The following is a 13,089-nucleotide window of genomic DNA, read 5'->3' as shown; positions in this document are numbered from 1 at the left end:
TTAGAGCCATTTGCAGAGTGGACTGGTTTGGGAATTGGTTGGAGGAAAGCCCCAATGACCATTGAATTGTTGACCATATTGTAGAGTAGATTGTTGTTCAGGGATGGGTGGGAGCAGATGGTTATGACGTCCTTTGAACCTCTGCAATTCAGATACTGTGCTTGGTCTACTAGACCCTCACTAGGACCAATAGAATAAGGTATAAAGTGCAGAGAGGCATATTTGGGCTTCCTGTCAGTAAAGCCCAACAAATAATTATAGCTGTCCAAAGTGTAATTGGCATCTTGATAGATGGTAAGTGTTCCCTTACTTAAAGTCTTTAGGTCAAAGGAAACTGACCATATCCTTGAGAATGTTGTATGGAACGTTCTTTGGGTATGGATTCCCTTCTGATTATGAGCAGAATGCTCTAGGGACTCCCAGCTACTTTACACGGTGTATTGGAGACTGAAAGTTGTAGGTTCTTGAGTAAAGCATCACTGGGAAAACATAGCCTTGGCTTCAGATAATATCTCGTGTCCTTCATATGAGTTTGCTGGGCAGACGAGGCTTTTCCTGGTTCATGGCCCACTGTAAATTAGTTACTGACCTCATCTGCCATGGATTCTTTATGGGCTGTGCATTTAGACTGCCTAGTTAGTGTACTGGTAGAGTTAAGGGCCCAAGGAACAGATTTGGGAAGTAGCACAAGTGTAAATACTGGACAGCTTAATCAAAATGTAGACATGTTCTACTGTTGCACCGAATAAAGGGATATCTTGCTTAGTAAGTGTTTTTCTAGATTCCACATGTGTGTGTGTGCATTTTTAGAACACTTTAGTCAAAAATTTAAACAATATTCTCATTTCTCCACTGGTAGGTCACATTGCTTTACGCCACCCAGAAGATGGTTCTGTGATGATTCAAGCAATGGATGAAGTCTTTCAGAAACATGGCAAGAAGTTGCATATTGTGGATTTTTTTACTCGAGTGAGTTATCAATAAATGGATTCATGCTCCATGTTCTGCTATTTTTCCTCCACTAGTTAACAAGCATCTATTTCTTCCTGTCAGCACATTGCCTGGAATTCCCTGGGCAGCATTTGTGCATGTGTGTGTGCATGTAGGCCGGGTGCCTGCACTCTTACCTGCAGTCTTTCTCCTCCTGGGATGATGTCTTCCTTCTTTCTTTGAACTCTTCTCTCATGGTTGTTGCCCTTCCTCAGTAGATTGTAAGCTCTTAGGGCAGGACTGTGCTGCTATCAGTGTTGTTAGCAAACAAGGGGCTGAGGTGTTCATTTAAATAGTCATTTTCTCTTTTTCTCTCTCTCATCCCTCTCTATCCCATCAGTTCTAAGTTATCGTCCAGTAATGAGAATGGATCAGCCTGGAAGTAGGAACAACTCACAGCCCCCATGCTCTTTGGGCTGAATGAAGAGAAATCAGTGTCAAGTTTATTACAGATATCTTCTTCATCATCATTGTTATAATAATACTGTACATTGCTATTGCACTTTACAAGAGAGTTGTCCTGTCCCAGACATTCACATGTCCCAGATTTCACCATGTCAGGCCCCTGCTCAAGAAGTGTTAATGATTCCCTATTGCTTTATTTGACATTTAAAATCCTCTACAGTCTGCACCCCACCCCCAACTCTGCATTTCGGTGAAACTGGCCTACTCTCTGGTTCTGCAGACTCAGACCCTGTCTTTGTCTAATGCCTGGATTTCACTCTCTCCTCACGTCTGCCTCTTGGAATCTCTAGCTCTTCTACTAATTTTAGCTCTGGGTTACTTCCTATACAAAGGTTTTTGCCTCCTCTACTGGGTTCTGAGAACTCTGCTTTAATCTCTCCCTTCCCCATTACCTTGTCTGTATTTTGCATATACTTATTGCTTATTGATGTATGTATTGTATCTGGCCTTAGAAAGTTAACTCCTTGGTCTTTGTTTCTTCCTCACCTAGAATGTGGCTTAGAGCACCCTGAGTGCCTAATAAATACTTGTTTAATAATCATGAAACATTTCTTAAGCACCTCCTACATGCCAGACATCTAACTAAACTTTGGAGATACAAAAAGAGGCTAAAGACAGCCCTGCTCAGCTATCTAATTCTGGAATTGAATTTTATTCATTTCCTTGTGTAATTTGGGCCTTTTGTCTTATAGGTGAACAACAGAGTGGTGCACACAGACTTTTACATGGACGAGGATCCTGTCAAAATGGTGTTGGTCATGGAGTCCACTCTCACCAAAGCTGTGTACTTTTGACACTTGGTGGAGGCAGAGGTGGAGGTGGTGGAAGATTTTCAGTACAGAATAATTTGTTTATGCATTAGCACTGTGCTTTACACTGTATCAAATACTGGCTCTTATGTATGTTGGATGTAATGTGTTGTGAAGGTTTCATCAGAAACTGCAGCACAAAGCAGTCAGTCTTATATCCTGACACTCTGGACAATCCCTGCAGTTGTCATTGCTAAGTGAACTGAACCAGGTGCTGCACTCCTGTTCCCACCACACTGACTCTGGTTCAGTACCCTGCTAAATGCTCACAAGCCTCAAAGACCCTACACAGTTAGAAAGTATTCCCACAGGGCCCAGGAACTCCTGTGTTTTCCCAAAGATCCCTGCACTCATGGGTGCCCATAGGGCCCAAGAACTCCTGTGTTGTGCAAAAGACACCTGCACATGTGACCCTGCTGTGGGAAGTGTTTACTCAACACCGAAGAAGGATTGTGTTGGGTCCTGCCTTTTTGTGGGTTTCATACTTAATAACCCTCCCCCTGCCACGAATCACAAGGTCTCTTCAGTAGGATGTTGATTTGCAAACCTGTTTTCCTCACTGTGAAATTAAACTTTTGTTTAATTCCTGACTCTTCTGTCTCTACCCGCTTCATTTGGCTCCAGCTACCCAGAGGCTAGAAATCTGTTCCTCTACCTTTGACAAACCTTTGTTCCCTGATTCATTTTAGATTTTACTAGCCACAGAGCTACAGAGAAGGGAAAGACAGTCCCTGAAGTCAAGGAACCGACAATCTAATGGCAAGGACAAGTAAATGATCATGTTTATGTAGATATATGTATGTGTATATTCCTTTGTTGATATGTGTATGTGTATACATACACACATTTTTATACACACATTCACCTGTATACACACTGGGGGCTTCGGGTATTAAACCTTAAAACTGCCCTCACTTTTGGGTGCACTGCTCTGTGTGTGTGTGTGTGTGTGTGTGTGTGTAACCCACACATATGTGGGTAATGGAGGATGAGGAGACAAAATGAAGGGGAGGGAGGGGAGGAGTAAAGGAGAGAGAGAGAAATGACAGGGAGAGAAGGGGAGGGAAAGAGAGAGAGGAGAAAGTAAATGGAATGTAATCTTAGAGGAAAGGCACTAATGAGGGGATGAGAAAAGCCCAATAGGTAACATTGATATGGCACTTTGTTGGACAGTGAGGTAGTAGTGAATAGAGCACCAGGCCTGGAGTCAGAAAGATCTGAGTTCCCATCTGCCCTCAGATACTTCCTAGCTGTGTGATCATGGGCAAGTCACTTCAAATCTGTGTTTGCCTCAGTTTCCTCATCTGTAAAATGGGTATACTAGTGGCACCTACCTTCAGGGTTGATGGAAGGCTCAAATGAGATGATGTTTGTAAAGAGCTTAGCACAGTGCCTGGCACATAGTAAAAACTATGTAAATCGTAGCTTTTGCAATGGTTTGCAAAGCCTTTTTGATACAGTAGCTCATTTAATCATTACAGCCAGCATGTGAGTTAGGTGCTATTACCATATCTGGATTTTAGGAATGAGAAAATTCGCTAACCAATGTGATGAGGCTCTCCAGGGCCACAGAGTTATTGAGCATCCGGGCAAATGGAGAAAGACACGTTCTGAGAGTTAAAATATTATGCAGAAATTCTAACCAGGACTATTCTATAGTGGTAGTGATTGGGGAGACTGTACCAGAAAGGAAGGAAGCAATATGAGATTGAGAGGATTTAGTGACCAGTTGGATATGGAGGTAGGAAAGGACACGATGATGAAGATGATGATGATGATGGCAGTCAGCTCTCAAATCTCCCTTCATGGTTTCAGGCAGCTCTTCTGGAGCTGTGATTTTGTTAACGTGGCGGCTTCTTCCACCAATGCAGATCTCCATCCCTCCTTTGCTAGACAGCTTCATGAGTTACTGTGACTGGAAATCCTTGAGGGAGGAGCCTCTCCAAAGCTGGCTAGGCTGCTTCTCAGGCAGAAGTTATATGGTCAATTCCTGGGTACATGAGTAGCCAGCATGGTAGGACTTAGCTGAATTTCCATAAACTTCCCCATCCCAGGCTTACCTTCAGAGCTTGATATGAGGTATGGAAACAACCATACCTGGTATGTGCCTACTTTGTGCTAAGCACTGGGGATACAGAGGCAAAGCAGGCCTACCCTCCATTTGCTCACATTCTTTTTTGTTTTATGCTCTTTTGGTGAGGCAGTCGGGCTTAAGTGACTTGCCCAAGGTCACACAGCTAGTAAATGTCTGAGGCTGGATTTGAACTCAGGTCTTCCTGACTCCAAGGCCAGTGCTGTATCAACTGTGCCACCTAGCTGCCCCTATGTTGCTCACATCCTTCTGGAAAACTTTACAATCTAAATAATAACAATAGTTTTAAGAATTATAATATTTTAATAACAATAGTTTTAATAGAGGTAACAACAATTACGTGGGGCTTTGTGATTCTGGAGCAGGCTTTCTATGATATCTCCTGCAACATGACTCTTGAAACAGCTTTGGGCGGTGGTAGTACAAGTGTCATCAGACACATTTAACAGAGGAGAGGGAGTGTGGAGCTGTGGGTAGGGAGCCTGCTTGTTCTTAATCTCTTTTGCCTTCTCCCTAGCCCTTTGCTCCTACCTGGAGCCTTGTTAAATTCTTTTCAGTTGAGCAGCACTTGAGTCTCAGAAGAAATCTGGTTGACAAATTTAACATCTCTCTCCCTCCTCCCAGTGCTGGTCCAAGATTAGCCATCACTGTCATCTCCCCCAGCCCTTGGCTGCCGTTGGAGCCTTCCCAGTATCTGATGGCCTCGCACACCCTCAGCATGTAACACTTCCCCCTCCCCACAACCTCTCTTGCCAGGGAGGGAATGTAATGTTATTATACTCATTTGCTGTGCACATCTACCCCGCTGCACTATTATCTGGAATGTGAAATTTGGGGATGTTAATTTTATACTGAGTCAGAGGTTTAGTGACAGTGTTCAAAAATGGATTGATTAGCCCCAGGAAAGAAGAAGGCCAGTTGTAAAGCAGGACAAGACATGGCTAGAGTGTGGGGGAAATTAGGAAGGAATTCAGAGATTCTGTCAAGAAACAGGAACACGGTTCAGAAGGGTTCAGGTCATTCCAGAGGTAGCTTGTGGAGTCCTGTGGCCAAAAAGATAAGGGAAAGAAATAGTGAAAGAGTTGGGGGAAGGGTGGCTTGGGAGAGATCTATTGGGTTGGGACCCAGTGACTTCACCTTTATTGGTGTCACAGATCTCTTAGGTAGGCTGCTGAGACCCATGGGCTCCTCCTCAGAATCATATTGTTTAAATGCATAAAATAAACCTTGTAGGATTACAAAGGAAACCAATTCTACCAAAATACAGTTATCAAAAAAAAATGTGTTTAAAGTACTTAGGCCCCAGGATGTCTGCTCTAGAAAGCAGACTTGACTTGGTATCAAGGGACTGTACCTGAAGGGTAGGCAGAAAATGTCAGCTCTTCACTTCTTCCATACTTCAGACTCAGTCTTGAGGGAATAAAACCTAACCACGATTTTCATGGAACACGTAGATACTGAAAAAAATCAGACTTGGCCATTAGCCTGTGACAAGCTGGATTTGGAAATAGAAGTTGTGCATCTGTAATAGACCTAATTGTCTATTATAGTTTTAAGACCAATTTAGTAATAATTTGTTAAGCATACAACTTAGCAGATAGAAAAACAACAAACTAATTCTTCCCTTCTGGGAGCTTACATTCTACTAAGGAAATACAGCATTTATGTAGAAAAGTAGATATCAGGCATGGAGCTGAGATGGTGAAGAGAAGTCAGGAAGCTGCTGGAGCTCTTCCCAGTTTCCCTAGGAAACAATGTTAAATCAAACCCCAAAACAGATTCTGGAGGGACAGAACCCACAAAAGGATGGAGTCAAACAGTTTTCCAGCTGAAGCTAATTTAGAAGGATTTCAGGAAAGCTCTGTCTCACCTGGGTAAAAGGGAAGTGCAGCCCAGCACAGCCAGTGTCTGGGAGCCAGCAGGAGGCTCTGAGCCACAGCAGAGATCAGCAAGCAAGGCCCCTTGTTCCTGGCTCAGCAGGCCAGTGGCACAGCAGGCCAGCTGTCAGGCCTGCAGCCCCAGAACCCAGCCTACAACCCAGTGCAGCAAGCAAACCACCTGCACCTGAGGCCCCAGAGCACAAGGCCAGTGACCAGGCCCCAGGTTCCCAGCACTAGAAACTTGGGACAGTGCCCCCTGTGCTCCAGGAGCAGAGCTCAATGTGAAAAGCCAGAAAATAGACTTCTGTGAAGTCTCAAATTCCCTTTTTGCAATTGCACCCTTTGCACCTAATTCTTCCCCCAGGGGCCAACCCTAAACATAGGAATCGCCTGGCCCCTTGACAGCTTTTTAGATGTGCCTTCTCCCTGACCATGCCCAATGTCTCCCGAAGCATTCCTGATCCCAAAGTTCCTATGGCCTGAACTTGAAACTCCCTTCACCATCCTCATTGCCTTCCTGCACACTCCTGTTTATCAATTTCCTTTTTGAATTGTGCCTCCCAGAGCTGACCATGATACTCCAGAGCAGCCTGACCAAGAAGAGTTAATGGGAATCTCAAATTATCCCTCTAAGCTCTGCCTCTCCTAGGGCACAGTGTTAGTTACCTTCCTTGACTGCTCAACACAGTGCTGGCTCATAAGGAGCTTCTGACAGCAGAACCTTCTCCCTTGGCTGCTATCATCAATGCCAGGCCTTTGTATGAAATAGGCTTCGTTAGGTAGATGAAACAGGAGTAAAGTTCCTGATAAATAAATTCCCGGACAGGTTGTGGATGTTTGGAGATGACACATCCTCATTATAATAATGATAACACAGGTCTTTTAATATCTACTTATTCAGTCACATAGGAAAGGGCTGGTGGGTTGTTTCTGTCATTGATTCTCTTCTCTCTCTCATATTCCTTACCCACATCTGTAGCATTTTTTTCCTACTTAGAGATTTAGGATGCTTGCACAGGCTGCCCTCAGTATGTGTGCCCTAATCCTCTCCATCCCAGAAGATTCACCTCTGGACATGAATACACCCTAAGTTTCAAGGAGTTCATCACCTAAGGCAACCCAGCTTAAAAAAGGCTTCCATTATCTCATCTGATCCTGAAAAGAACCTCTTAGGTAGGCAGTGCAAGAATGATCCCTTTTAAGAATCATCAACAGCTGAGGTCACTCAGGTCTTTCTCATTCCAAGCCTGGAGCTGTCTGCCCTGGGCCCCTCTACTGCCCCAAACCAACCTTGTTGGAAAACAGTTTGCCTTTCACTGTGCCTATTTCTACCTTCCAGTCACCTACACTCAAATCCTCAGCCATCCTTGGCTTTTCTATATTTTCTGTCTCATTTGATCAGTCATTAACTCCTGTCTCTCATTTCTCACATCAATCCTTTCCTTAAAGAGTGTGGTGCCATATGGTTTAGCAAAGAGTGATGGACACGAAGTCAGGAGGAAGGCCTGAATTTGACTCCTATCTCCTAGATCATCTGTAAAATGGAAACAGTAACAGCTATAGTACTTATAGCATAGGGTTGTCAGAGTCAAAGGAAGGTAATGGAAGTAATGCACTTTACCAGTTTTAAGGGAGGATGTGATTGAAGATATTCCCCCAGATCTCACTGTAGTGTGGCTCCTTCCCGTGGTGCACCTGGATGATCCCAATGGCCTTACGTCCTAGTCTGCCTTCCAGTCACTGGCCCTGTATTCGACCTTTGGAAAGTACCCCTGTTATGTCACACCCCTCAAGGGAGTTTGCAGCCCACAGGATCAGAGGTTCTGAACCAGAAGAGAGTTCAGTCCAACTCCCCCTATCCCCTTTACACAAGATAAAACCACGGCTCTGAAAGAATAACTTGACCAAAATCACACGATCAGTGAGCAACAAAGCCAGGATGTGTACTCAGATCTTGACTCTAAATCCAGTGCTCTTTCTATTACACCACATTTAAGGCATTAAGAGGAAAGCACGTTGGTCAGGGCTTAGGGGTTCTGGGCTCTAATCTCAACTTTCTGGCCAGTTGTCCTTGTTAAAATAACTCTCTGTTTATAAAGAGAAGAGACTGGACTAGGTGATCTGAAAAGTCCCTTCCATCTCTAAGATTCTATAATTCTACAATTGTATTCTATAGTCTGAAATCTGGTCTCTGCCTACCACATTTCATCTGATTTACTCCCGTTCTCATTGTGAGCCTCTCCTTCCAGTCAGACTGGTCTCATCCTCACACTATGCCCCCTCTAAGCTTAGACTCAGTCTCCACTCCCCACCCCAGCTATCCAGCACCAGGCCAGCCTTCAGTGGCCCGCTCCTTCAGCCAACTCCTTCCAACCCAACCCAGGTATCTCTTCCTTCTCATATTCCTCCTGTACAAATCATTTTAGCCCTTAATCATGCTCATTGTCTCAGATCACCTGTTCCACCTTTGTGCCTGGTTTCCCTGAGGAGATGTTAAACTTCTTGAGGGCAGGAAAATGGATGTGTTTCGTTTGTAATAACCTCGATTCCTGTTCCTATGCTCCTCAATTCTGAGCCCATTGTGGATTGGTAATAGAGCCTTGTTGTTATAGAAGATCCCTCTATTGGTAAGGGCATGTGGCCAGGTGGATAGATAGACAAAACACTTATTTAGTACTTACTGTGTGCCAGGCACTGTGATAAGTGTCCAGGATATTAGTAGAAGCAAAAAAAAAAAATGAAGACAATCCCTACCTTCAACGAGCTTCCATCCTAATGGAGTTGGGGAAGAGGAGAGACAATCCATACCAAGGGGCTGGAAGGGAGAAAATTGTGGAGAACAAGGAATGGGATTGGGAATGGCCTGGTGGTCAAGGCCAGGATCTCATCAGTCAGAAGAGAGGGCTGTCACTAGGGGGAGAAGGCTTGTAGGGAAAGGAAAGGAGAAATGATTAGCAGATGCATCAGCAATATTTTGCCTCTTTGGAGAGTTCACTCTGGATCTAGGAGTCAGGCAACAGGTAAAGGCCTGAGCTGCTACCACCCATCTTGCCATGTTTTTCCCTCCCCTAATAATCCAGGCTCTAGCCAGAACTAGACTCCTTCTCAGCTACATGATTCTTCTCCCTTTCTGCTTTCCAAACTGAGGCTAGCTGGGAGTCCCAGTGTATCCTTCACCTTCCAGCTCAGATTTAATTGTTAATTTAATTTAACTGTTTCTATTTCTGACAGCATTGTACATTGTTTAGGAAGATAATTCATGAAGAACATGGCTATGATTGGAAGGAACATTATGTTTGGAAGCACACCAATATTTGGATGAAGGACGGGTAATCTCAAGGGATAGTCTGTTATTAAGACATCTAGGAATATGAAACATAACCTTAATTTCTCATTCAGCTGCTTCTATCCATGGAATGTGGAGGGCTAATGGGATGGGCAGTGCAAGGATGAGGGGTACTTGGGGGCCCAATAATACCAGTCAGAATTTGATGTTATGCAAAGAGAGTTTTTTAAACATCTGGTTTTGCCCTCCCAAATGCCCTAAGGGAGAGGGGGCTGGTTAAAAAGGGAAAGGGCCATGTCTATGCAGTCAGGAAACCGTGAGTAGAGTACTGTTTCTGGGACCATAGATTTCGTGTTAAAAGGTAGTATAGTCCAGCCCATTCATTTTACAGATGGGGAAACTGAGGATAAGGAAGTTCAAGTAACTTTGCCCTAGGCATGGGTCAGGAACCTGCAGCTTTATTGTCACATGTGGCCTTCTAGGCCACCCACCCTTATAATGGAAAAACAGTTGAGAAAAAGCAATTGAGCATCAATGGCATCTACCAGCTTGTTGCATCCCCCGCCTGCAGTGCCCTCAGCCCTGCAGACTGAGGGAAGACTGCTTCATCCTCTGTTTTCCTGGAATGAGGTCGGCCTCAGGCCATGTTGTTAACTTCTCATAGGCATCGTTTATGTTGTTCTCCTGGTTCTCATTTCCCCGATGTTCATTTTCGTTTGATTCTCACCTGCGTACAAGTGTGTGACTGTGTAGATTGGAGACCGTGTGATTCCTGTGCCTGGCACATAGCAGACAATTCTTTGCCACCACAAAAAGAGCTGCTATGAACATTTTTGTACATGTGGGTCCTTTTCCCATTTGTTTGATCTCTTTGGGATATAGCACTTCTAGGGCTATTGCTGGATCAAAGGGTATGCACATTTTTGCTTGTAGAATTGAACTGCAGCTGTTATTCTGCACTCTAGGGATAGCTGTCATGGTCACTGAGGTAGGTAGCACTGTTATTATTGACTTTCCACTTCACAGTTGAGGAAAGTGGGGTACAGAAAGGCCAAGAGATTTGCCCCTGATCCCCATCTCTCCCATCCACCCTTTTTGAATTGACATTCTTTTTTTTTCCATTTTATAATTTTTTTTTATTTTATTTTTTCCATATGCTTTTGAGTTGAAAATTTTTCTCCCTTTTCCTCCCCCCACCCTCCCCAAGATGGCGCACAATCTGACACAGGCTTTACATTTACATACCCATTAAACATATTTTCACATTAGTGAAGTTGTAAGTAAAAATTAGAACCAATAGGAGGAACCATCAGAAACATGAAACAAAACTCAACTGAAGGTAAAAATAAGCGAGAGCAATTCGACTTCCATAGTTCTTTCTTTGGATGTGGACAGCATTTTCCACCCCGAGGCCTCCGGAGATGTCTTAGATCCTCATAATGCTGAGAAGGGTTCAGTTTAACATGCTTAGTCATTGCATAATGTGGCTGTTATTGTGTACAAAGTCCTCTTCGTTCTGCTCACTTCACTCAGCGTCAGACCATATAGGTCTTTCCAGGTTTTTCTGAAGTCAGCCTGTTCATCATTTCTTGTAGCACAATGGTATTCCATTACATTCATATACCACAACTTGCTCAGCCATTCCCCAATTGATGGGCATCCTCTCAATTTCCAATTCTTTGCCACCACAAAAAGAGCTGCTATGAATATTTTTGTACATGTGGGTCCTTTTCCCATTTGTATGATCTCTTTGGGATACAGCCCTAGAAGGGCTATTGCTGGGTCAAAGTGTATGCACCTTTTGATAGCCCTTTGGGCATAGTTCCAAATTGTTCTCCAAAATGGTTGGATCATTTCACAACTCCGCCAAAAATGTATTAGCATTCCAGTTTTCCCACATCCTCTCCAACATTTATCATTTTCCTGTTTTGCCATGTTGGCTAATCTGATAGGTGTGACGTGGTACCTCAGAGTTGTTTTGATTTGCATTTCTCTAATCAATAATGATTTAGAGCATTTTTTCATATGACTATAGATGGCTTTAATTTCTTCATCTGAGAACTGTCTGTTCATATCCTTTGACCATTTATCAATTGGGGAATGGCTTGTGTTCTTATAAATTTGTCTTAATTCTCTATAAATTTTAGAAATGAGCCCTTTATCAGAAAGACTGGTTGTAAAAATTCTTTCCCAATTTTCTACCTTCCTTCTAATCTTAGTTGCATTGGCTTTGTTTGTGCAGAAACTTTTCAATTTAATGTAATCAAAGTTATCCATTTTGCTTTTCATAATGTTCTGTTATCTCCTGTTTGGTCATGAATTCTTCTGTTCTCCATAGATCTGATAGGTAAACTATTCCTTGTTCTCCCAGTTTACTTATGGTATCAGCCTTTATATCTAAGTCATGAACCCATTTTGACTTTATTTTGGTATATGGTGTGAGATTTGGGTCTATGCCTAGTTTCTGCCATACTTTTTTCAGTTTTCCCAGCAGTTTTTTTCAAAGAGTGGGTTCTTATCCCAGAAGCTGGGGTCTTTGGGTTTATCAAATAATAGATTACTATAGTCATTGACTACTGTGTCTTGCATATTTAACCTATTCCACTGATCCACCTCCCTATTTCTTAGCCAGTACCAAGCAGTTTTGATGACTGCTGCTTTATAATACAATTTAAGATCTGGAATGGCTAGGCCACCTTCCCCTGCATTTCTTTTCATTAGTTCCTTTGATATTCTGGCCTTTTGTTTTTCCATGAATCTTGTTATTATTTTTTCTAACTCTATAAAATAATTTCTTGGTAGTTTGATTGGTATGGCACTGAATAATTAAATTAGCTTAGGTAGGATTGTCATTTTTATTATATTAGCTCGGCCTACCCATGAGCAACTGATGTTTTTCCAATTATTTGGATCTGATTTTATTTGTGTGAAAAGTGTTTTGTAATTGTGTTCATAGAGTTCCTGGGTTAATTTCTTTTCCAATTAAAAAAATGGGAGGCGTTTCAGAGAGATGGTTGTTTGGGACAACTCTGATGATGTAAGACGCTGAAGATGTCAGTAAAAATTTATTTTCCAAAATGCTCTGTGACCACAAGGGTAAAGCAAGCTGAGAAAAATCAGGGCACGTGAGTAGTTAGGATTTGAAGAGTGGGTAAAATTGGGACATTCTGAGCATCAGGGAATCACTGAATGGCCCGCTCAGTGACAGAGATTCATTCTGCAGCTTTGTCTCAAACCCTCAGTGCAATAAAGGGTTAGAAACACTGGACTTTAGAATGAGAGACAGCGGGGTGGGTTTAGAGGAGGAGAGTGGAGGGGGAGAGAGGAGGTAGGGAAGGAAAAGGGATGGAAAGATGAAGAAGGGGAGAGAGGAGAGGAGAGGAAAGGGAGAGAAGAATGGAGGAGACAGGAGTGGAAGAGGGAGAGAGGAGAGGATGGGGAGAAAAGAGGAGAAAGAGAAGGAGGAGAGAAGGGAGGGGAGGGAGAGAGATGGAGACAGAGACACAGACAGAGACAGACAGAGAGCCAGAACCGCATGGGAAGCAGGGGCGCAGGACAGAAGGCTAG

At 43.3% G+C, this 13,089-nt stretch overlaps 2 long non-coding RNA genes across 2 annotated transcripts; one reads left to right on the top strand and one right to left on the bottom strand.

Moving 5' to 3' along the window:
- The first annotated feature begins 551 nt into the window (after positions 1–551).
- Positions 552–2,854, top strand: LOC110209135 (uncharacterized). The gene is made up of 2 exons (XR_002324742.2): positions 552–969; positions 2,148–2,854. It is a non-coding gene; the product is annotated as an uncharacterized LOC110209135 (long non-coding RNA).
- A 1,833-nt stretch (positions 2,855–4,687) lies between these two features.
- On the bottom strand, positions 4,688–10,600 carry LOC110209136 (uncharacterized). The gene is made up of 3 exons (XR_002324743.2): positions 8,991–10,600; positions 5,711–5,813; positions 4,688–5,399 (listed from the first exon to the last, which is right to left on the bottom strand). It is a non-coding gene; the product is annotated as an uncharacterized LOC110209136 (long non-coding RNA).
- Positions 10,601–13,089: the final 2,489 nt, after the last annotated feature.

The sequence above is a fragment of the Phascolarctos cinereus genome, unplaced genomic scaffold (assembly GCF_003287225.1).
Source record: "Phascolarctos cinereus isolate Bilbo 61053 unplaced genomic scaffold, phaCin_HiC Scaffold_1;HRSCAF=81, whole genome shotgun sequence".
In the NCBI taxonomy this organism is placed as follows: domain Eukaryota; kingdom Metazoa; phylum Chordata; class Mammalia; order Diprotodontia; family Phascolarctidae; genus Phascolarctos; species Phascolarctos cinereus.
The sequence above is the reverse complement of the archived record's forward strand: the minus strand, read 5'-3'. Positions and strand labels throughout refer to the sequence as shown.